The 26,276-nt window shown below is 28.1% G+C and overlaps 1 protein-coding gene across 7 annotated transcripts in view; it reads left to right on the forward strand.

Moving 5' to 3' along the window:
- Positions 1–26,276, forward strand: part of LOC132917409 (junctional adhesion molecule A-like) — a 285,049-nt gene that overhangs the window by 81,200 nt on the left and 177,573 nt on the right. For 3 of the 7 annotated variants that reach the window (XM_060978136.1, XM_060978135.1, XM_060978139.1), the window contains one exon: positions 17,449–17,538. The exons of the other annotated variants lie outside the window; for them this stretch is intronic. The gene's annotated coding sequence lies outside the window, so the exon portion shown is untranslated. The remainder of the gene's footprint in view (positions 1–17,448; positions 17,539–26,276) is intronic. 7 annotated transcript variants of the gene reach the window in all.

Consider the following 26,276-nt stretch of genomic DNA (forward strand, 5'->3'; position numbering starts at 1 on the left):
CTAAAAAAATTAATTCATGTAAATGTTATTGCAATTTTAAAATTGATTAAATTATTTACTACCTATGTATTATAAAATATATACTAAAAAGGCATTTTTTATATATATAAAAAAATCAAATGTCCAAAATATTTTTAAAAAAGTTCAATAAATAGTTGTACTTACCTGTTTTCATTAGTATATTCATTAGTTACATAAAATAATATATTAAGTTTATCATGAGAAATGTAATAAACTGTATAAGGTGTAATTGAAGTTGTATGGTATCATCTAATAAATAGGCTTTTGAAAATTTGCTTACAGCAAATAAGTGATTGAGAATTTGTGGTTATAAAAAAAAAATAATTAAAAACATTTATTACATTCCGTGGAAGTTCCACTTGTAGTCATGTTTAGTAAGTTATGTTCTATACACGAATTATTAATCATTTGTCAAGTGTTTAACTAAAGTATATTATTGATGTTAAATGTTTCTTAAGATATTAATAAATTGAAACTAATTTTATCGCATTTTAATAAAGTTAACTAAAGACAATTATTGAGGTATTTATTTATTATTGCTAATAACGATTGGTTTTTTGTGTACCTTTTGTTTTTAAAAATCATTTTACACCTAAATTATATTAGAATCATAGAAAATATTACTATTTTATATTCCAGTAGTTTGACTGTTATAATGACCATCTTAATAATTATGTTAAAATTTGTACAGATAAAAACCTTTAAGTTATGTAGGCGTTTACATACAAGCATGCTGAATTTAAATGTAATTATGATTTATACTACACAGCTATTTCATACTCATTAAGTACTATAGGTTAACCTTTATGGAAAACACATTTGCGTGATAATCTATCACCATCTATAATATTTTAGTCAGAAGTCTTAAAACTAATTTTGGTTTTCCTATATTAAGTATGTCGTTCAGAATTAATATAAAACATCGTGGCCCATACTACCAACAATAAATTTTTTAATTTAAGGTTTGCTTAAATAGTTTGCAGAATGAATATCACAATTTGTGCTTCAGAGATTAGGGAGAAAAAAATCGTTTTTAAGCCCACCCGTATTTTTTTTTTTAATTTTCTTTTGGTTCGTTAAATTTAAAAATAACATAAGATTATTTAATCCTCTAAACTGTGCGACAAAAAGTCACTTTTCTTTAGCCAGTCTCACCTCCGGTTGATAACGAAAATACAGATCCACGGAGCTATAACATTGTCCGACAACCCTAGTTTTGAAATAGACATGCGGTTGGCTAAGGTTCAAAAACGTATGGTCGACAGATGACAAGGGTGTAGAGGAAATGAAATAAACCGCTGGAAAAAATGTATGTATACATGTATGAGGTGTATAAAGTCTTTGTCGGACAAATTGTCAGAGTACAGTTCATTTCTATTTTTTTTTTCGTCATGGTAAAATTTAATGATGACTAGTGAAATTATTAGTTTTTATTTAATGTATTGAATTAATTTAATAGAAATAAAAACATTTTATTAGGTGCAAATAATATAGCCAATTGAAAAAAATACGCTATATAAGAAACATTTGTAAAAATATTATTTTCATTACAATACATTCATCAAATGTTTCGACCCATGTATTAATATCGTAATATTATTCGCGTTTATGCGAGTAGTGAAAACTTTAAAATTAATGAACAATAATAATAGTTATAATTTATAATATCATTTATAACTATTATAAATTATCTTATATTCGATAGTTATACTAAAAAAAAAAAACGCATACTTATGTTTGCCGACGAACAAATACAATTACGTTACCCGTTCATCTAAATATTCTATATAATTAATCAATTTAGATGAAAATGCAATCATGGTATTTTATCTTTTCTTATTAACATAGTTCGAAGTACTAATAATAATTTAAAATTATTAAAAATAATTTCTACAGTAATAAAATTATTTTTATTGTGTAATAAATCAACTTCTCGAATTTATGGTATATAATAAAATAACTAAGTTTCATTGCGTTTCGCCGCACTTTGGATTTATCGCGAACCCAAATAGAAGTCAAATGTACCAAAACTGTATTATTGAAATTCCAATGAATATCGACCACAGTACTCGTGTGTTATTGTTTTTTGGTATACCCTTTGAGGTTGTCGGTATTAAAAGGGCGCTACACCCGCGTGTATTATGTTGTTTCCGTCTTACAAACATACAACGTGTCATCATATTTGTCAGCATATTTGTTTTCAGCATATTAATTTATTCGTGTGCAGAATATGTTGATTGAATTGATCTATTGTTAAAATTAAACATAATACAATTGTCTATGTTGTAATACAAGTTTTTGCAATGTTTAAATTTTAAAGTGTTATGAAAATATTTAGATTGTAATATTTTATATACTCATATGTTGTTTAAAAAATAAAATATTATAAAAAATCCACGTGAAAACACAGGTAATATTTCTAAAATATAATTTTAATAGTAGGTCAATTCACTCTATAATCAAAGGTAGCTACACAAAACGGAACTGTGAAACACATATTTGCTATGTCGTACGTTTGTAAGACGGAGACAACACATTTGAGTATGGCGTCTTCATGAAATAAGCTCGAAGACCATAATTATAATAATAATATTGTGTAGTATTTCTCAGAGCTCCGTATTTCTCGTTCTGTTTTGATGTAGACATATAATTGATATAACAGTAAACCTCTATTTTTAACTTGATATCCTCAGAATTAATTTTAACATGATTGTCTGCAGATTGCCTATCGAAAAAATATTGCCATGTAATTATTCGGAGGCGTTGGTTACTTTGGTAGCAGTAAATTAAATTTAGTGAACGTCTAATATGATCATGTCAATATTCTAAATATAGTTGATTGTATAGAAAACTGATGGGTAATATCTTGTATATGTCAATAAAAATAGTTAAGCTATTCAAATCAAAATAATAATAATATTAATCATGACAAACAAATAAGACGTAATAACACTGTTTCCATGTTTGGAGATAAATTCAAATTCCGTTCAATCGCATAGGTAATTATTACTACGTTGATTGTCAATTATTAATATACATTACCTGATTACAAGTCATCTATTATGAACAACTCAACGATCAATCTAAACCATTTTTAAATAATTGGCGAAAATGGCGTAAAATCGTAATAGTTAACAGCTTCCGTGTTATACCTCTCGCCCTTATCACGAAATATGTGTGGGATTCGTGTGTGATTTCATTTGACACCCTCGTGCCTCCCGAGTAATAAAAATGATAATAATAATGTGCGATACTGTATTAAAATTTTGCTTCGTCGAACGGTACACTGCAGACTCGACGGCTGCAACGCCACACCGAGAGACGGATACGACAGGTACACGCGTGATTTCGCGCAGTGATACGTGTGCAAACTTTTCAAACTCAATCCTCTCGCGTTTCCTCCGGCGATTTTCGCGCGGGGATGTGTACGTGACAGTCTGTAATGTGTCTCTGCGGAACTGCACGCAATTTTATTCGGAATAACGTACCTACCAAGAATATTGTAAACTCCCGAAATTCGCTATCCGTCTTGAACGCGCGTCCCGTCGTGTCCACACAAGAGTGGTATTAAGCTTGTATATAGGTAGATTTATAAATTACACTCGTTTGTTACGACGAGTGTTTATTATTTATTCTCACATGCCCACCGACCAACACTATACGAAAAAAAAAATATCGTCGTCACAAACAATTATTATTATTAATATCATGTTAAAACGAAAGCCCAAAACACGTCTGCAATATTATACGATCGCGTTTTTTTTTTTTAGTATACGAATATTATAATTATACTAAGCAGGTATAGGTATATCATATATTGCAACATATATTCATATACTGGTATTATACAATGTATGATTTTTCCCAAGAAAAATCGAATCAAGCGGAACAACAGGGTTTTTTTTTATTCAGCACCATTAATTTCGCATATGGTACCAAACTACTATTTTTTTTTTTTGTCAAACTTTTTTTCACGTTTTTTTTTAGCATAGGTCCTAAACTGTATTTTTTCGCAGAATTGTTATAACTCATATTATTATCACGAAACACCTATATAACAATGTAAAAACTATAACATTCATAATTAAATTCGTATTACATATTTTAATACTACTATGACTATAATAAAATTGCCCTTAGCCATAAATAGTTGTTTTTAAATTTATAATTCATTATTTTTTTAGTTAATTAGATTCAGAATCCTGTCCACCATGCTATGCAAAATTATAAGTTAAGCAATACAGTTTGAACTATCGAAAAATTATTTCTGTCTTTAAATAAATACATTTGAAAAACAATATAGTATAATTTATTTTCATATCGTTCAAAAATATTATCTAACTTCAGTTAAAATCAAAATATTTTATTTATCACGATTCTTTAATATTGATCTGTTACACAAACTATTTACCTATTTCATTGTCTAAACTATATTTTACTGAAATCTTACTGTTATTATGTCACACGTTAAAGTCATCCTAATTTTTTTTCAAAAACACTGTATATTAATTTATATTTTGTGTACATATAATTTAAATATATATATATATATATAAATTATTTAATAAAAATATAATTTTTGATGAAATAACCATTCAATTAGTTAACAATTAAGGAAATATTTATAACTTCACAGCAATGTTACTTTGAATTTAATGACACACATTCTCTATATAATCATAATTCAAAGATAAAAAATGACGTACCTTTTTCATTATTTTATTTCCTCTATTACAAGTTTGCTATATTTATATCGTGCACATCATATATACGTACAAATTATCTCATTTAGTATATTAATTAAAATTGTTCAGTTTAATTAAAACATATTTTCAATTATTTGATTGTAATCAAAAAAATATAAATATAGATAAAATACGTATTTTGATTTATTTTTTGTTCATTTTTTAAAACATTGAAAAATTTGACTAAATTTGAAAAAAAAACCTTTACATTTAATAATTTTAAATTATTATAATATGTATAATATTATACATTAATATAACTATAAAAATCAGATTGAATCTAACCGTTTTTATAGTACAAAAGACCCATTTCGATTCTTAATGGATAGAATTTTACATTGAACGGGTGGCCAAAATAGATTAAATAAGATTTAGAATCATTACTTAGGTTAGGTGAAAGGACGTGAAAAATATCTGAAACAATACTTGGCACACTGGTTACTTTTAGATATCGCCCGTTAACGGAAAGCAATTTTGTACAATCTAAATACATCTCAGACATATTACTATATGTCATTTGTCGAATTATAGTCAAAACTATTTCTATATGAACTTAAGACATCACACGGATAGTTTAAATTTCCTTTTCTCCTTACAGAATAAACATTCTTCGGGTGCTCCTGACAAAGTTATTTTGCTACTATAAAGAGTATCAACATTTTTGGACTTCTACATTTTTTAGTAATTAGATAGTTTATTTTATATTTACTACAGTATTAATACTTGACAATTTCAATCTAAAATTGAATTTGATTATTCATTTAATTTGAGTCAGCGTATTTTATTTGTCTTAACTTCCTATGTCGGGTGAGTTAATATTATTTACAAAAGTAGTTCTATATACTCCAAGTGAACTGTCTAGCGTAAATGTGTCTATAGCCAAATATACGCTCCTATTGTAAGATGATATGGTTACAAATAGTATGTAGTAGTATGAGTTTAATTTTGCTTCTTAACATAATAGTGATTTCACTTTGTAGTCAAATCGTGTTCATTGTATCTGTGGTTAACCCGTAACTCGTTAGATATAAAATACACGATTCTATAATACGACTGTGGATCGCACTATTTATTATCACGTTTTTGGATATTATGGTTGCGGAATGGGCAATATTAATAATGTTGTACTCTACAAATTTATTATTATTGTTAATTATTACATCTGTAGAGCATAGACCACAGTTGTAAATAAATAAGCCGTGTAATAGGTCTTTAAATTCTTAAGAGAGTACCGATAATATTATTGAAATTTTATAAATTGAATAATAAGTAATTATGGTAGTACATAATATTATAATATTATATTATCCTTACGGTTATTTATATTATTTGTTAGTAATTAAAATAGGACGTGTTGTCGACTTTTTAAATTTCTTAAGAAAAAATTTAAAAGTAAAACAATGCATATAAAAAAAAAAAATTAAAGAAGTTATTACTATAATACATGACATCACATAAACATAGCAAAAGATTTAGTCAACTGCTATCAACTGAGTTCTATTTTGATGTTTTTAATTTTTTTCAAAAAAAAAATATTCAAGCATTCTTTATCGTTGTCAATTTCACAACTATATTATTATACTATCTACAACCGTGTCGATTATTAAAAACTGTTTATTAATAATGTCTTTGTTCAGTCTTGGTTATCATCATTGAGTTTTATATTTATATTTGTATAGAAAAATGTATTATCAATTGCGCTTATTTTAATATCGTTCAAAACATTTGTTGTCAAATTATTTACAGTTCACATCCATGTAAATAAACAAATAATATTTTACTTGTACTATAATACGTACCATTATTATTATTATCGACTTTAATAGATATTGTTTTTTTATATAATATATATTTATATATATATATAATATAAACTATAATAATAACAATTTGATTTGTTGATTATTTATTTTAATTACAGTTATTGTTTGAAGATAGTGCTGGATATTTACCGTTCAGTGCCTTTGGATTACCCCGACATAGATATTTATATATATTATACAGTATACACTATTATATGGTGTTTTTATTGTACAAACCAATTTCAAATATACTGAAATAATATGGTGAATAGGTAGTTATTTTTAATTTCTCAACAATTATATATTTATACTTTGATAAAATCGTCCGTAGCAACGGTAATCCCCGGTAATAAGTTATATTACAAGAATGAATTATGAAAAAAATATAGTCAATACTTATTTTTAATAAAAATAAAACAATATCTTTGAAATATATATTTTTTTTATATCCACCCCACCACCATCTTAAAAAAAAAAAAGAAAATGTTGAAAATCCACCACTGTTTGAAGTATTTGATATTTAATACAAAGTTGCTCGTATATATAATATAATATTATATATATATTCAATAATTGTTTTTTTGAACACAATATGTAGGTGTACCTATGGTGTATTTAATCATATCTAGATGTAATTTACTGACGTAGAATAATAAAAAATGGTTCAAACTTCAGATATTATTATTACGTACCTTTGAGATTCATGATAAAACAAACAACATACCCTTATTCTATTTATATTTTTAGAGATATTGGTATGGTATACAGAGTAAAATTGCGCCCTTAAAATATGTACTAAATATCTAAATGTGTATCTATTATAATACATAACAATCCTGCTCACACATTTGTTTCTCGATAGCATAATACTATCATAAGACTCAGCTGTATTCGTGAGAAAACGACGGTTTACGAACAATTATACAAAAATAAAATGTAAAATAACGGAACTCAATATTTTGGATCATTAACACATCGTGTTTCATATAAATGTGATAATTAACTAATAACAGATGAAATTTGTATTAAGTTATAAACGTATATTAAATGGCTGCGTCGTCATATCTCTAGGGAGTGCTTGCCTTATGTCCTGAAATTTCTTTTGTTCGTGCAACGTAATAAGAGTTATGATGAAACGCGTGAATTCTTCGTCTCTTTAGAACAGCCAGAACGGTCTAGTTTCGCTGAAGTTTTAGTCGTTACACATAACACACTTCGTCTATGGAAACTAAAACGGAATTTGACATTGTCGTTGGCTGACGAGGTAAGCAGCCATGACTTCGGCGAAGACTACGATTAATAGTTTTGGACGTTTCGATATTAGCCGACGACGATGGTGCAGTGACTATAATATGTGCGTTATCAAAACGATGGCGTATATACTGTCTTAAATGGATGGGTGCGCGAGGTATACATTTTTGACGTCTCCCGCAACTAACCATGACTACAATAAACGTTATAAAATTTTGTGATAAATACAAAATACAATATAATAATGTATTATATCTGTTAGATGAATGAAATTTGTTATAGTTTTTTTTTTTGTTTTTCGACATAATAAATATATTAACTGTTACAGTAGAAATCAACTTTACTATTAATTTAATTTTACGTTTTTCAATTTCCTTAAACATTATTGTATTATTATTAAGTTATTACCACGTGGAAAAAAATAAGTAACAAAATTATACATTTATACCAAAGTAAATCGACATACATTAAATAAAATATGAAATGTTATTATTAGGGTTAATGATTCTTATTTGAAATATTGTGATAAATTTTACAACTTTTTCTCTATAACATCCATTTCTAATAATAACATTAACAGTAATTTATTAACGTTTAATTTTAATACCTACACACTTTTATAAATTATAGGACAATAGATGTATCGAATATATACAATATAGGTACATTCCCACATATATATATATATACATACGGTGATAATGGCATACATTATTAAACAGACACATATAATATATAACAGTGGTGCAGTGGTTGCAGCTCAGCTGAAATTTGTTTTTGTCCACGCTGCAGCGGTGCTGACTCTGTTTGCTAATCTACTGACCTGCCTACCTCTTTCACGCCCTCCGCGATTCCACCGCCATCCAACATCATAATGACCATCCATTCATCAAACTCTCCAAGATGACCACGGCGAATTGCATGGTTCAACGCGATTTATGGACCTCGTCGAATGCTTTCGGTGGTTGCTGTGCTGGCATGGTATATTATTATTATTTGGTTACCAGCTACGTGACGGAAGTGAGGGGTCACGCGTTTGTCTAATGTGGTCTCATAAACCAAATGGCTGATTAAGTCCCCATGGATATTTTGCATGTATAATAGATAGTAATACTATCATAGTATTTATGTTTTCAATGCCTCTGTGATATATTATGTATACACAGACGCCAAAAACAAAGTTCTACATTAGGTACACATATCCTGCACGGTATCGGATCGTGTAAGCAGTTTCAGTTTGTAATATGGCCATGGGTGTAAGGACTAAGGAGGATATACGACGATGAATCCGTGACTGCCGCTTCCATTTAGCTGCCTCGTTTATACGTTTCTTCTATTCGAGCGGATAGTATAGCAAAAAAAAAAGAAAAAAAATCGAGCACTTCCGGCGCTCTTATTTTATTATTTATAAAACGGAATTCGCAATTTAGTGCATCTATTTCTATCTCTCTCTCTTTCTCTCTCTCTCTCTTTCTCTCTAATACACACTGTCACACACATACATTCTCACATACAAACACTATCTGTAATGCTGGAATTATTGATACGTTCAAACGAGTATCGGTGTTCAATTATTTCCAAACCCACGACTAAAACGATCCGCTTACCAACGATGGGCATCGGGGCAGGGAGCATTAGTTGCCGGTAATCTATAGAGCGGACCGTAATAATAACGTGCCATAGCTAAACTGTTGGTGGAAGAAACAGGAGAAAAAACGTTGAAACTATTATTACCGGGTGGGTATGCAGTCCAACAAAAAATGTCCAATGTTGCAACGGTAGCGCATGTGTGTGTGTGTGTGTGTGTGTTTGTGTGTACTTACCGTCGTCGTCAGCGAAAACGATTTACGAAACAACATTATTTAACCGTCTATAATTTAAAAGTTACATTGGAAATCGAAACTTTAAGTGAACGTTCGGGACTTCGGGTATAAACCTAATACGACCGGAACACCGGCGGTTTTTTTTTCCGGTCCGTGCGTCCGGATCCGCGCGTACGTGAAAGCTACAATACGATACCAAATGCACGTCCGTTTTGGCAGTACTTCCGAATCGATAAGTCTCCTCTCTACACACACTCGCGCCCGTCCCGTCGACCACTACACGAGGTTTGGCATATGCTGTACTACACGCGCACACACATGCGCACGCGTTCGAAAATTATGTATATATACGGTTTTATTAAAAGACAACACACAATAATAATAATAATAATAATAATAATAATTATAGTGAGCGTAACACACGAGCGTTTTACTTACAGTAATAATAAACCAACACGCGAAAACGGAAATAGCACGGCCTGCGCCGTTGTCGCCGTCGTCGTCGACGGGGGGGCTGATACCTATACGCGTTTATAACTAGACGTTCGCCCGCATCGGGCAGCAAAGAGGACGGCAATCCTTTTGTTAAACACCGTCACCGCCGCAGAACCGGGCGAAATAATAATATTATCATAACCGGCGGAAAACCTTTACAACATTGAACGTTGAAATAAAAGATATTATATATGACTAGATTAAAACGGCCAACGCGCGCAAACCTTTAACGCGCGCGTCTTGCTTCGGAAAACAAGTACATCGGTATAATTATAAGCCACACTGCAGTGATATTGTTATTATGCATTACTATCTGCAACAACAGTCACACGTAGTACCTACCTAGTACCTACATAATAATATTATTAATAATAATGCTAATAACATGAGCGGTTGTCGTCGTACGCGCACGCGAAACGTAAAAAAGATAAATTACGTATTAATTACTTCCGTATATTATTATAATGTTATGCGGGTGCACACTCCCAGTGCAGAGTACGCGACATGCATTTCAACTTTTCCCCACAGACCACTTTCACTTATAATTATTACTATGGTCGTATTACTAGGTCAATGTCGATACGCGCGCATACTTATTATGTGTACACACATCTACCAGCCCGCGCGCCCGTTTATTGCTACTGTGCGACTATTTCTTTCCCGGTCCACGGGATTTATTGCACTTTAGAATTTATACTAATTCGAGTCTCATTGTATGTCCGGACCGGGTTGCGAGGTCGATAAATCCTATTTTTAAACCGATCCCACCGTCAGGAATTGAAACAAAGTTCGCCATTTATTATTTCGGTCGTCTTGCGACAGTGCACGTGGTCAAGATCATAATAATACTATAAATCTATGATAGAGTGCTGGTTTACCATCTATATCTGGGAGGGGTGGCCGGGTGGCGCAATGATCGAATCACGATTTTATACGATTCACGGGATTTAAAAATATCACGACACTAAGTGTCTTATGTCAGCAACTATATTTATTTCTATTAACAAATAAATGTGTTAATGTACCAACTTTTCATAATAAATAGGATTGATTCTTCAATTTCCGAATACGATAAACATTAATATTAATTTTAAAGTGTTTGAATTATAAGTTATAGCATACCACTGCGTTCATAGGTCATATTCATAGAAAATATAAATTAACAATTTATTATTATCAATGCAAGTACAGTTTTTATTTTGATAGATTGCAATAATTTAATTTGTATAGATTTTAAAAAACAATTCTTTTAGAGTAGTTTAGAATGCAAAATTCAGAAAAGAAGTATAAAATATTTGCTTGATATTAACTGAAGATTTCAGTAGACTTATCTCAATCATATATTCCAAATTCTGCATAAATTTAAATTCAATTAATCACAGTTTATAAAAAATTAATCTTTTTATGTATTATTTGGTACATTTTTTTTATGTATATCATACTGTGTTATTGATTTTAAAATAATTATATCACTTTTAATTGATTCTAATTAATATAAAATAAAATACAAAATGTAATCACTAAGTAATTTATTGTGTAAAAGATTGTGAGAAAGTGCGAAATAGTTTTTACAACTTAATTTGAAGTCATATATATATTTTGTTCAAAAAGTATTAATTTACAGAACTTTGTTAGACTTAAATACGTAATGACAATATAATTGCATATAAAACAGAAATTTCAGAAAAAGAGTTTTTAGTAAATTGTTGATTATAATTTGTTAGTCAAGCAAAATATAATTAAAATACTGAAGTTAGAACTTAATATAGATTAAATAACATAATTAACAAGAAAATTCAAATGTTTATCATTACTCCATTACATAACTCTAAAATTAATATTATATTTAAAAATCATCATTCAGATAATAATATAATAATATTAGTCTATAACATAATTATCTAAATGTAATTGATAAACATCATAGTATTTCTGTATTAGCTTTTGCAAATAAATTCATCTCATTTTCGTAGCAGAATAAAAAGTTTTTGTGATTGTCAAATAATAATTGGATTAATTGTTTTAAGTCACGTAACTTTCAGAATACAAAGGACTTGTTTTTATACAACTCTCTCTTTTATAAGTTCATACGACAATGTTAGTAGTACTTTTATTTGTGGTTCTTAATCATTTACCAGAGTACCTATTTTGAAAACCGCGGAAGTTGCTTTTACGTATTATAGTTGATTTCCAGTGTATCTCACCCATCATCGAGTAGGTCATTACAACATTTGAATTGTATGATAAATCGTCAGTCTCTATTTATAATTTTTTAATATTACTATTAGTATCTTATTTTTCTATTTTAGTAGTGAAGTATGTTTATCTGAAATATAATCTAAAATCGTCAAAGAAAAATAGTTTTTTATTTAAATATATCCAAATTTGTCAAGATTAGAAATGTTCAATTAATGTCTAACATGCAAAATAAAAGTTTTAAAATTTAATCGATTAGTACTTAGTTTAAAATTTTTATAAAGGAAGCCATGTTTTTCAGTAATCTAAAAATAATTGTCTACAAATTTACAGGTTTAATGATTACATAATATCATTTCATTACGTAAACTTTATTATATTAATTGAAGCTCTATTGATTTATTTTATATTTCCGTTGATTGTCCAACCTTGTTTTGAACCTAAAAATTAAATTACCCTTTTTAATTCAAATTTCGATTAGGGTATGTTGAGTTTTCAAAAAATGTATTTGATCAAACATATAACTCGTGGTTATTGTTTAAACAAAAAAATCAAAGCAAAGTTTGAAAAATAAAAATATAGTCGTTTGTATTTATTTTATGATATTCATTGCATATACATAATAATAAATCCGTCCGAAGTATTTAAAGGATATTATGGAAAAACGATGAACACAGGTATGCAAAAATGAAATATAAATTATTAAAAGGATGCTAAATCCGTATGTTTGGTCTCCGTTTACAGACGTACAACATAGTAAATATTTTACTTTCAGTAGAAACGATTTTGTGTTTTACTTTTAGAACGAATTGACCTATTATCAAACTTATAGGTAAGAATATTATTTATTAACTGTCGTCGGTTTTTCATGATATTTTAATTTTTAATCATGTTTATACTTTAGTATCATACAGAATTATTATTCGTTTTAAAAATTAAAATAATATCGTGAAAAACCGACTAGAAATAATAAATAGTGTTTTTACTAAGTTTGATAATACAGGTAAATTTGATCTAATATTTAAATTAACAACTAAAAATCAGTTATACTAATAGTAAATTTGTTATGTTGTACATTTTGTAAAACAGAGACGATATATTATGCAGAGATATCATCATTTTAATATTATTTTGTTGATGTGATTTAAATTTTGGGGTAAATTTAATAATGATTTATTTTCTTAGATTTGACGTCATAATATTAAAATCGACGAGTGAGTGAATTTCGTCCATATCGACAATCTTCTTAAGACGTAATGTAAAATAAATACAAACACAACAATTATTATAATAACCAAAAAATTATTTGGCTATAATATTATTTTACTTAATTAATTATTATTAATGATAGGTAGAATACTATCGATCGTAATGCTTTAGCCATATTTTTCTCGGAAAATCAGGAAACTATGATAATTTAATGATTGGGTTTTTGACGATAATCGCTCAGTACGTTGGTGCATTATATGATATTATGTAGTATAACATTATTTGCAGGTTTTCAGATTTAATTTTGGTGCAGAAATTAGTAGTAGGTTTTTCATTTTATTTTATTTTTATTTTTCGTTGCCATGTAATTTTCGAGAGATCACGTTCAACGTCTTAGAGGAATGCAATAAACATCCGACCGGACGATAATATGTCCGGGGAGTTATTATATTGGTGTGGCGGAAGGATTTTCCTTGCGTACCGAAAACTGACTGTTGCAGTGTATTATTAAATCGATCGTGACGGTGGATTTGTGCCGATCGGAGAGATGTATATAGTACCATCGTGTTATAATATTGCGTCGCCGCGGCGGGCTGCAACGATGATACAGTGCGAATTTTGACGTATAATACATAAGACCTATATATATTATACATATACTATACTCGCATGTTGCTACGGAATGGCGTTTGGAAGGGATTTGGTAAATGTCCAGAAATTTTTCTCTGCCATCCTGAGGCGGTAGTGGTGGGGGTGTGCAAAGATATTATATAATATGTAGTTTTTCTTTGGACGCGGTCGGCTTGCAAACGACAAATAACGATGTGAACCCAGATGCGATGAATCCTCCATGACCTACTGCTTTTTTTATTAATATTATTATTCACTCGATTTCGTCCATTTCAGGTGAAATTTCTGCGAAATGAATAGTCGGCACCACGGCAAACTTGGGGATTACGATGTATATAATAACATTGTTTTTTAAAGGCCTTGAATACGATTTTTTATTTTTTTGCTTTAAGGACCAGTGAAATTTGAACAACATTTCCAACAAAGACCAAACATAATGTGAAACAATAAACACGAATACCCATATCATGTAAATCAATAGAAAAAATTAGGTATTTAATGCACCCATTCTATATCCTATACCCTTGGTTTCTAGTCAATCTTACTGGAAAATTAATTGTTGACTTCGATCACGACACACTATGTTAGTTTATCCGGCCCTGTCTCAAGACACGGCTGTCATAATGATTTCCCCAGAAATTCCCGTTAAGAAATCGTTTACGGTAAAAAATAAGCTCTTTAGTTTTTGTTTTTATTATAGTTGTTATAATAATACTAAGGTATATTTAACATGTATATAATATATAATATACGAGTATAATGAGTATGTACTTATTATTTTACTTCAATGTCTTAACCTAATACTTAAAAATTGGTATGTTTAATACAAAAATAATAATGTTTAGTAATGTTTTTTATGTATAGAACGAATACTTACTTTCACTCACATAAAATTTATTATTAATGTGGTAATGTGGTTTTTTTTACGAAAAATTGTATTATTATCATTTTATTTTCGTTTACAGCACGATTACATTGCTATAGTATGTAAATCTCAACAATGAAAATGAAATTCAAATATTAAACTAATTTTAGACGTACTGTACCTATGTATTTTATTTTACTCGAAAAGCGGCCAAGTAAATATTATGAATAAGAAAACACTCATTTTTAAATGGCAAAATTAAAGTAACTGCATTACGTATCCTTAAAATTATGTGTAGCGTAAAACTTTTAGTGAATTACATAATACTGCTCTGCACTACCATAATAGGTACACCGAACCTAACCTAACCTAACCTAACCCTTTGTTTCGTTCTCTTTTGTTGACTCTGCAATATCAACATAGAATTTCCGACATTTTATTTTGAGTTACAAGACCCTTAATGTGCTAATTAAATTACTTACAGCGAACTGAACTGTGCACAGTGATAATTGCATATTGACGGTATCATTGTATTGATTTGCTTTTTAGTACAATATGACATAATATAATTATATATATTTGATAATATATTTTTTTAAATCTTATTACTGATTCTCTGAAAATAATAATGCCATTGAATATATTATGATATATAAAACTGTGTTTGAAACAGGTAAATCGTAAATATCAATATTCGTAGCTGTGCTTTGCGATATATGTCTTTTTGGGTGGAATGTGTTGCGTGTCCAGGGAGAAATTATCGTTATACGAAACGTAATCTCTTTTAGGACTGAATTATATAAATTATGTAACGATTTAGGTTACTTGCAAAGACTGTATTTTAAGGTAAAGATGGTTACGTGCATGGTATTGTATATGTACAGACAATAACAAAATAAACTATACAAGTTGAAAAATCTTAACGAGAAGGAAACCGTGACGTATCAAAGTTCTCTAAATTAGTCTACATGAATATACTATTATATTTATGGGAAAAGGTTATTTTTTTGTTAAGCGAATACGAAAAAAAATAATTAAAATAGATGATTTGTGAATAAAAATAAATAAGGTAATAAAAGATATAAATAATATATTAAATATACTATCACTATCATGCGTGCATAAACAGTTAAAACAATAAAATTCAAAAAAAAAAATATATATATATAATATACATTTTTTTCAACGTCTTACACGTTATATAATATGTGGATGGTATTTTATATTATTATATTTACTAACTTATATAAAACATTCTTAGTAACAGTAACAGTTCAGAAAAATACTAAACATAATATGAAGTGAAACAATTTTAAAATAAAATAATCATATATAGACACGGTGAACAATATATAGTAACAGAAATTGTTTAACCTATACTATCAACCTTCGCATTGGTGGTTGAACCACAACATTATATTCTGTATCTGTATGGTTTTTAAAAAACATAATATCATCTTTGTGATTTAGACGAACGACTGAGTACATACAATATGATAATATTTATATAACAGATTTTATGATCTCTTGAAACCGATTCTAAAAGTCATTTTTTTTTAACTACCGTCCCCTATAATACGTTTCCGTTAAATGAGATATTGTATATTTTTACTATGTACTCAACATTGCGTGTGGTGTTGGCTGGCGCGATTTCGACACATTGTTTGATCGAATATATTAAATAATCGGAATCAATTTAGTAAAATTTTTGTTTTTTACAGAAAACGAAAATTAATAAATTACTGTTATTTTTAATTAACTTTAAAAACAAAAAATGATAATTTTTACAGATATTTTCAACTAATGTATATAAATTCAGCATTCAAAACACATACTTTATTTTGATTAAAATAAATAATAATAATAATAAATCCTGAAATCATTTAAGTACTTTTTTACCTCTATAATATTAATAATAATTACGGTTATATAGCACGTTTAGTGTGCAGGTCAAATGGTTTAGGAGTAAGCCAAAAACGATATTTCCATGATAGTCTGTTGTAAATTATCGGTACAAACTTTCGTGCATTCTACACCCATCCCCATTATTTTAACGATGTTCGAAACTTAGTGGCCTGCCTCGTGTCTACTCGGGGGTAAGGCCAATCCCCGCAAGGTCAATTTATTAAGATTTTCGTCTAATCAGTGAGAACAAAAGGAAAAGAAAGAGAAGTGGTTGTCGATATACTTAATACTTCCGTACAAATATAACGGTGCAACAGCCTGCAATATACGGATAAAAGATGATTTCATTTACGTGTACATGTCATTTTGTCATTTTTTTTTTGCGTTTCTTACCTCTCTCCTCTCCGCAATATTTCATTCAAATCTCAGCGGCTGAGTTATTTTTTAATTATTAAACCACATAAAACAATATTATCATTAATAAACGTTTTTAACGCACTTTTCAGACATCTCTGCCTTCCACGACCTCGAACATAATGCCGTTCAACGAATCCGCTGAGTCGTACGCGACATTCGGATGGTTGTGACAGTTTTTGGTGAAGTATTATAATTTGTTATACTCAAAGCTATACAAATAAATGCTTTACCCGTCCGTTATAATTATTGGTATTGTTATTATTTAAAGTAGATTTACATTGAATGCTCGTACCTTGAGGAGAAAAGCCAGTGATTTAAATTTTCTTGGTGTTCTTTTCTTTTTTTCACACAAACTGTTCTGCAAAATTGAATAACTTCTAGAACATCGGCTTTGTTTGACAATAATACTATAGTACACTCACCTGTTTAAACAACGACATATTTTATCGTGAATCAATGTTGTTAGGAAATAATTTAACGGCGTACAGTGCAATTCCATTTCCTTTCCGCCGTTGCTCAATATATTAAAAACTATGTTAAACGTCCACAAATTAACAAATAAAAGCTTAAAATATGTTACGGCCACTCCAATTCAACAAACTAAAATACTTTATAAATATTAAAGTGTATAATGACTATTTTCATTTTCGTACGTTATTGTATAATGAATTGAATTTACCGTATTAGGCCTTAGGTATCCACAAGTTAATAATTCAACAAAATACTTGTGAATTGAAATTAATTGATTATAAAAGGTAATTAACTTTACTATTTTGATGCCAGTATAATTTATTGTTGTAGTTAAAGTTTTTTTATATCGGATGAAATTTTAATTGAAATAGGTATGTACAAAACAAGATGTATAAGATTATATAAAACACTTAATTATTTGTAAAATATATTTACATATATAAAATAAAAATCATGTATTTATTTTGAGGAGACGTTAACTTGTTGCCATATGATTTTATTATAAAAATATTAATAACTCTGCAACCAGATAGTGCTTAATCTTGTTATATTTATTTTAGATTATCATAATGATTATAATAATTATTGTCTTGGATAGTGACTTTTGTAGTCACGTGTCAAATTTTACTTTAAAAACGGTTAATTTTAAGTCAGAAAATAATATTTTTGCATAAATTAATTAATATTATTATTTAAATTTAGATAATAAATATATATATATATTAATTTTTTTTAATAATTGCCAATATATCAATAATAAATTATAAATATCGATAAATATTACCTATAGTTAATAATAATATAATTTTGTATGCAAGTTTTAATTTTAATTTTTTTATTATTTTTATGTTAATAATATGATATAAAAACAAATGTACGATATGAAGAACGAAAAATATCTTTGGTATTACTTATTTAGTTGTTATAAAATTAATTAATTAAATCAAATTTATCAAATAAATTATATATAAAAAGTATTGTTTTTTTTTTTTTTTTACAGACAATTTTAAACAATATATTTATTTTAAGTAACTAATTCATAATATAATAATAATTACATTATTTTATTATGAATTATTAATATACTATTTATAACTTTTATTATTGGTATTTGATAATCATACTTAAATAATCAAACTAATATTATTTATTTGTTTGTTTATTTTTGTATACAGGCTACTTTCAATTTCCTATATTTTTTTTAGATTTTTTGCACTTTACATGGGTTTTTTTTAACTTTGGATTTATTATACATTCGAAATTTGATTCCAGAATATTTTGACTTAATTTTCATTGCCATCTTGTTCGGTTATTTTCTTTATAAATTAAATATGATTTTATTTTAATATTTATTAGATTTCTAATAAGTATTAATAATTATATACCTATTTTAATACATTTTAATTATTTATTATTATTGAATTAAATATAAAATACATATCTAAGCCAACAATTTAATCTTTTTCTATTGAGTGAGTACTTATATTACCATGAAATTATTTTACAAACTTCAATTTCTACTAATACACGACGAATTCATAAAATACACAATAATTATATAAATTATCGGCATAATGATATACAAATACGAGGATATACACTTGAAAAATCGTCATTAGCGAATGAAAAATTATTTAAATTTTTTCAGTTAGCTTTACTACATGTACTCAAGTTTGCAAAGCTCGGATGAAAAAATAAAAACAAGTACAAAAATCGATATCATTGTTGACTAGCTCATGTATGCATTATATTATATTTTAACAAACGTGGTATTATTGTGCCGACTTTGTTAGTATAGGACAATAGCAATCATAAATTAAAATATTGTAAATGGTTCGAGTCCAAGTCCCTAGCATGATTTATCTTGTGATTTTGGCGGTTACCTAATTGTTTCCTAAAGACAGTAACTTGGAGATTACGAAAACTTTTAGAATAAATATTCAGTAATGATTTATCGATAAACTTTAATAATGTCTAAGAAAACATATTATGTTCTTAGTAAACAGTTTGTAAATGCGTGTTTAAAGATTATCACCAGTTGCATAGTAATAAATACTTTTTGATACTGTAATGACAATTATTACATTATAAAAATAATATTTTAGAGGTGAAAAAGAAAATTATAAAACATGAAAATACTTTTTTTAACGAAATACACAAGATTTTGTATTATTTAATAACAACAATTTACTGCATTACTATTTAAATGTATGACGTATTTATTAATTAGTGCGCAGTGTTTAATGTAAATAAAAATATTAATTTATTAGGTATGTTATAATCGTGGTTATGTTATAGAATATACTCATATATTCGTTAGTATTTAGAAGTTTATAGGTGTATGTAAGTGTGCAAACAATTGTCTGTAAAAGAGAACAGTGTGAAAAAAAAAGTGATCGTTATGCTATTGTTGTATGTTGTTGTTAAAATTATGTGGATTATATACACATTTGTTTCTATAATATTTAGATTAACATTATTAAAATCTAGCCACTCGATGATCAAGTTACATTCACAAGACAGTATTTATTACGTTCGTTTATATGTAAAAATCAATCATACCATAAGAAAATGTATGCACTCAATTGCAAAAAAGTATAAATTGTGATACAAAGTTTCAATTGGTAAACGTTCGAGTCATACACGATTTCAATTTATTTTTTCTAGAAACCAACAATACGATAAATGTATATTCTACCATTCAAACACGAACGTCGCATAATAATATATAGACGGTATTATCACTGTATAATATTAGACAAGCGCAAATACAGATCCGCATATGGGTTTAAAATTTCAGATAAACTGTATTTTAAATCTAAACTCCATCAACTTTTCGGGAATAGTATGCTCAGCAGTCAATAAATACACACTGCAACCATCATAATCTGTGTGTCTCACTCGGATATCGCGTTTTTAAATGGCAAAGTTTGAAGTGTATCTACTTCCTATTCATTGCTCTTAAATCCACTTCCTCGTCAAACTTTGAGAGCCATTCACACCACACCCAATAACTATATGCTGACTAACTGCACTAGACGGTTAACAAGCGCCGGATTGGCAAGGTATCGTCCTACAAAGTTCTAGAACGGTTGATTACCGCTATAGCTACTGTAAGGTTTAATAATTCGATTAAATTATATATTTTCTACTATGTTTGTCCTAGTTTATCGTTATCATAAACAAAAAAAAAACGATCAAACACTCTTAACCGGCCCATATTTTGAGTGGATCGCCGAGTTTTACTCTGTAACTCACAAGGCCAATTCGACTAAAATCTGACCAATGCGGATAACCGATTAGATTGCTCGAAAAATTAGATAAAAGCGTTAAGTAATCGAACTCATCGAAGTCAAGTGCTTGTAGTATCACCGTTACTGTTTTTGAATTCTAATCGGAGAAGCCACATAGATGGTAGTTTTTAACCTTTTGTTTTTCATGAAGTCTAATTTTAATCAGACTATTATATTAGACATGTAGTTTAGGTCTGAGGGTTTTTGAAAAAAACCAATTTTTTCCTCCACACTCCAGAGTTCGGACACTGATCACCGTGGTTGTACATGTTTTGATTGCGATTTTGTATTCTCCACGTTCAGCGCATTATCGTGATTATTGTTGTGCGTGCTTACGTATGTGTGTGTGTCCGTAATCCACCCGCCAAAAAGGTTTCGACATCATTTTCGTTTACTCAGTACATCGTTGTCGAAAATCATTTATCCCTTAAACCCACCCACTTCCCGATGCCATCACAACAACGCTGCCACTTCGTCGACCATTTATATTTATTCCGTTTTTACACTTGATACCGACTATGTGCGTTGTTTTTGCCACCTTAAGCATGCCTCGTAGAAATATAATCAGAATACGTCGACTGATTGTACTCTCACACCATATCATTATTAACTATTCTGCTCTATTTTGGTGGATAGAAGTCATTCTTCGTTTGTCTTAAAAGCTCTGCGTAATTAATCAATGTATCACATACCTAATTGAAAAATAAAATAAAGCATAAGAGACTGTAAAATGTTATGATAATATTATTACTTGAGTTGTAAGTTGCAGCTGTTATACGTTAACTAGAATGAATTAGAACAACGAGAGTATACTAATTTTGTACATATGTATATAAAATGTTTTATACTTAAATTAAATTAGTATCTCAAATAATAAATACTAACGGTGGCAAATGTTTTAATACAGTCGTCAGTCAACTATAAAATATACGTATTTACATAAAACGGAATCAGACATAATCCATTTTAATACGATTGAATGTTTATCATTTTTATTTTTTATTTAATTGTATTTCATTGACCCGCAATTTATCGCATGGGACTTAAAATGAACACCGTAAAATAAATAAATAAATATATATATATTATGCAAGATAACCTTCCAGTAATTCTATTTTGATCTACATTTTAGTTAAAAAAAAATAATTTGAACTATGTAAATATAATATCCATTTTATATTCTCTATTTTTTAATTAAATTCAATAAATACATTTGTGAATATAAACCACGATACTATAGTTCGATACCGAGTATTTAACTAAGCTATATATTTCGTTATAAAAAAAGATCATAAATAATTTAAACGAAGTATAGACTTTTTATTACAATATTGTATAAATTAATTTTTTTAAAGTTCCATTTTTTTTTTTTTTTTTTATTTAGTTTTTACTTGCAGAGGATTGATTATTCAATGTATATTTTATCTACAGTTTTCATTTATTATTTTAGATTATTATTAATATTTTTACTATAATTTATGATTTTAGATTTTTTTTTTTCATGATTAATATTGAATTATGATAATTTTTAGTTATACTAGGTGACTGTATAATATTACAATATTTATTATTATAATATGTAAAATAAATGTTAAATTACAAGTTTTATTACCTCCAATTTAAATAACTAAAATTAATGTTAGAACTCACTATGCGGTTTTGTAGGTGTCAAGAGTACCTCGTCATACAGAAAGTTAATATAATGAATATTATGTTAAATTTAAATTTAATCATAAAATATTATATTGTATACAATTAAGAACTATTCTAAGCAAATACGGTGTGTTCTACTATATTGCCAAGGATATTCTATTTTAGATTCCGAGCAAAGTAATGAGTGTATTGATTTTAGCATTTTACAATAACGTGCCTATATACTTTTAGTTTTTAAGAATTCTTATATTTGATATAACCATTAACAGTAAAAGTGCTTCAATTTTTAAATTTGAGAATTTTTTCTGGTAAAAAAATTGTTTTAATTGGTACTTTAAAAATTATATATAAGTAAATAATTCAATTATTTTTAAAATAATTGGAAAAAATTATAATAAGGAATACCGGGAATTTAAATGCAAAATCTATTTCCTACAAAATCAATTTATTTTATTATCTTAAAAATAAATAGCTGTAGGGACATTTTCACCAAATATTTAAAATTTCCTTTAATATACATTTTATAAGTTTCAAAATATTTCGACTCCTTATAGATTTTAAATTTCCAACAATTTTTAATTATTTTTTGATTTCGATATGAATTTTTTTTTTTTTAAACAAAAAAGTTTTATAATTAAAAACAAGATTCCTCACAAGTTGTCTATAAAAATATAAAAATTAAATTTTATTAATGTACATAATCAGAATATGTTAAACTTTTAAGCTATACAAAAAATTACAGAAATAAATTTATAAAAATTATTATACTTTTAGGGTTTAAAATATCTAAATTATTATCGTGAATCATTCTTATACACTGTATAGGAAGCCAAATTTATACGATATTTATTTATCGTATTTATTGTATCTATAATTTATGGATATATCACATTTATAAATATCAATTCATACAGTGCGAAATATCATATTTTAGATACAATTTAGTATCCTTATATTCCAAATTAATAGTTTGATACTGAATGTTTATTTAATTGGGTTAATCTGACAATTGGAGGAATCATGCATTTTTTTTTCCAAACACTGCCGTATAACCTATTATTATTAACGTAAAAGGGTGGATTTAAAATTTTACTGTAGCAATTTCGATTGTTAAATAAATATTTCTATACCATGTGTATTTAACAACCAACGTTGGTAGTAATAATATAGTTTGACCTCAGTAATTGAAATGAGTAAAAAGTACACAGAAAATTTAAAAAAGCTTGATGTTTTCAATTGAGTGAACGAGCATCATATAATATTAGCAATATGTATTAATTGTATTTTTTTGTTAATAATAATAATAAAAAAAAAAATACAAGGGGATCGTCGAACACTAATAAGTGCGCGTTTCATCAGCGGTGATTTTGGTTTTGATTGTGTCCGACATATAATGTAAAAAGTTGAAATTAATTTTTATATACAATTTAATTTATAACAATTTTATGTGTATCTCGATTTTAAAATAATGTAACAACACCTATTGCACTGGACAAACGTGAGTATCGCATAACTTCCATTGAAAAATCACACAACAGTTAGGATATTTTACGGGTTTTTAAAGGATAAGCGTCTTTAAAGGAATATCCAGCGGTCATTACGGACGGATGCACCCAAAATGGTCATGTCGTCTTTCAGGCGATGCGAATTCGAAGATTTGACTTTCAGTTGGACGGTCGATGGCGAGAGTTGGGCCGTGCAACCGACCCAATAAATTTGCCATCCGTTGTTTTTCAATGGCTTTTGGTATTGCGTGAGTGATAAAAAAAGATTCGGTACGAAAATTGACGTGTCAAGATGACTGGTATGATGTAGATGATCATCCCAATGGAAATCTGGTTAACCATAATATTATACTGTTCACACTTAATTATTTAAAATTTTTATGTATTATAACAATCTAAATGTTTTCGACGTTTGATGATTTACAGTCCAAATTTCCAGAATAATAATTTAAATTGTATTTATATTATGTAATTAAATATACGGATTTACTATTAAGAAAATTTAAATGTAAGATTTTTTTTTTTAACGCTGATATATATGTACTATTTTTTGATTCAGATTAAAATAAAGCCACATGATTAAAATATGGTTATCATTCTTATAAGTATAAACTTAATTTTAACTTTGAATTATGTGAAATATGGTATGTAAAAAATATGCTTACAACATTTTGAACTTTTTAAAAATTATTTTTCAACATTAAAAGTATCTATATTAAAAATCTGTGTACGCAATCGATATTTATTTTTTTTAACTATAAAAAAAACTTTGTTTCTATTTGATTTATGGTAAAATAACTAATATATATCGGCCTTTTTCTGACTAAAACATATTTTTTTGTGTTCCTAGTATCTAAGATCCTTAGAGTTTCTTAGAAGTATTTCTTAAGACTTTACTAAGCTCCATTATTCATTTTATTTAGTAAATTAATACCTGTATATTAAATATGATTATAAACATAGACAATTTAAATTAATGTATCTGTAATGATATTTCTAAACACTGATGTATGAATACTATGCATTATATTTTGTAAAGACAATTAGTAGAAAAACCGAATGTTTTGCATTAAAAAAACATTACCTCGTACAATATATAATATAGGATATGATTAATATGGATGTAGATTAAATGGTTTTACTGGAATAACCTCGTAAATCAGACGGTTTTTTTTTTTATCGAAGTTATCAAGATGTGTAGAGAACGAGAGAGAGCAAACTCACTGGCTAGAACAACGCAATAACTTACGGGGTCAGTTTTTTTTTCCATGAAACGAGCGTTAGGTCCACAGCCGCAAAGCTTCTCTGCAATGTGCGTTGGTTGAAAAATCGACTATCAGTGATTCTTAACCAAACGTCTATCCGTCAACCCGATAATACTGCAGTGTACTGAAAGTCTATGGGTTGCGAAAGTTGTTATGATTTTTTTTTTTTGGCAAGCCTACTACTTTTATTATTATGTCTAGCACCGCGAGTATAGCATAGCATAGCGAGTGGCTTATCCGAAATGTTATCAAAACCGCGGTGGCGATTAAAATTATGTAATATAACTTTTGATACATGGAGAGGGAGATTCACCAATACCACTATGCCACATACAATCAATTCTGGATTATTATTTTTCAACAATAGTATAATTCATATTTAATTTTATTCACTACTAATTTGACAATTTTACTATAATTTATAAAATTATAGTCACCTAATTCAAGGGGGTGCTTCAACAACAGTTTCAGAAAAATACAGCGATGATCATGGCCCCGGCCAATATAAGACGACCCTGTTTGATATTTTTATCACAGATAGCGTATAATATTATTGTTACATTATTGTAATCGGTGGTCCGAGGGAATCCACTCGCACATAAAGCCCAGAATCGTCTCGCCACACCACTATCACAAATTAAAATCGAGAAAAAAAAAACAAACAAACGCCAAAACCTTGCCGTTGCGGTGTAAAAGTTTTATTCGCTTGTGGATGATAAATGTTTCCATT

The sequence above is a fragment of the Rhopalosiphum padi genome, chromosome 1 (assembly GCF_020882245.1).
Source record: "Rhopalosiphum padi isolate XX-2018 chromosome 1, ASM2088224v1, whole genome shotgun sequence".
NCBI classification, from domain to species: Eukaryota; Metazoa; Arthropoda; class Insecta; order Hemiptera; family Aphididae; genus Rhopalosiphum; species Rhopalosiphum padi.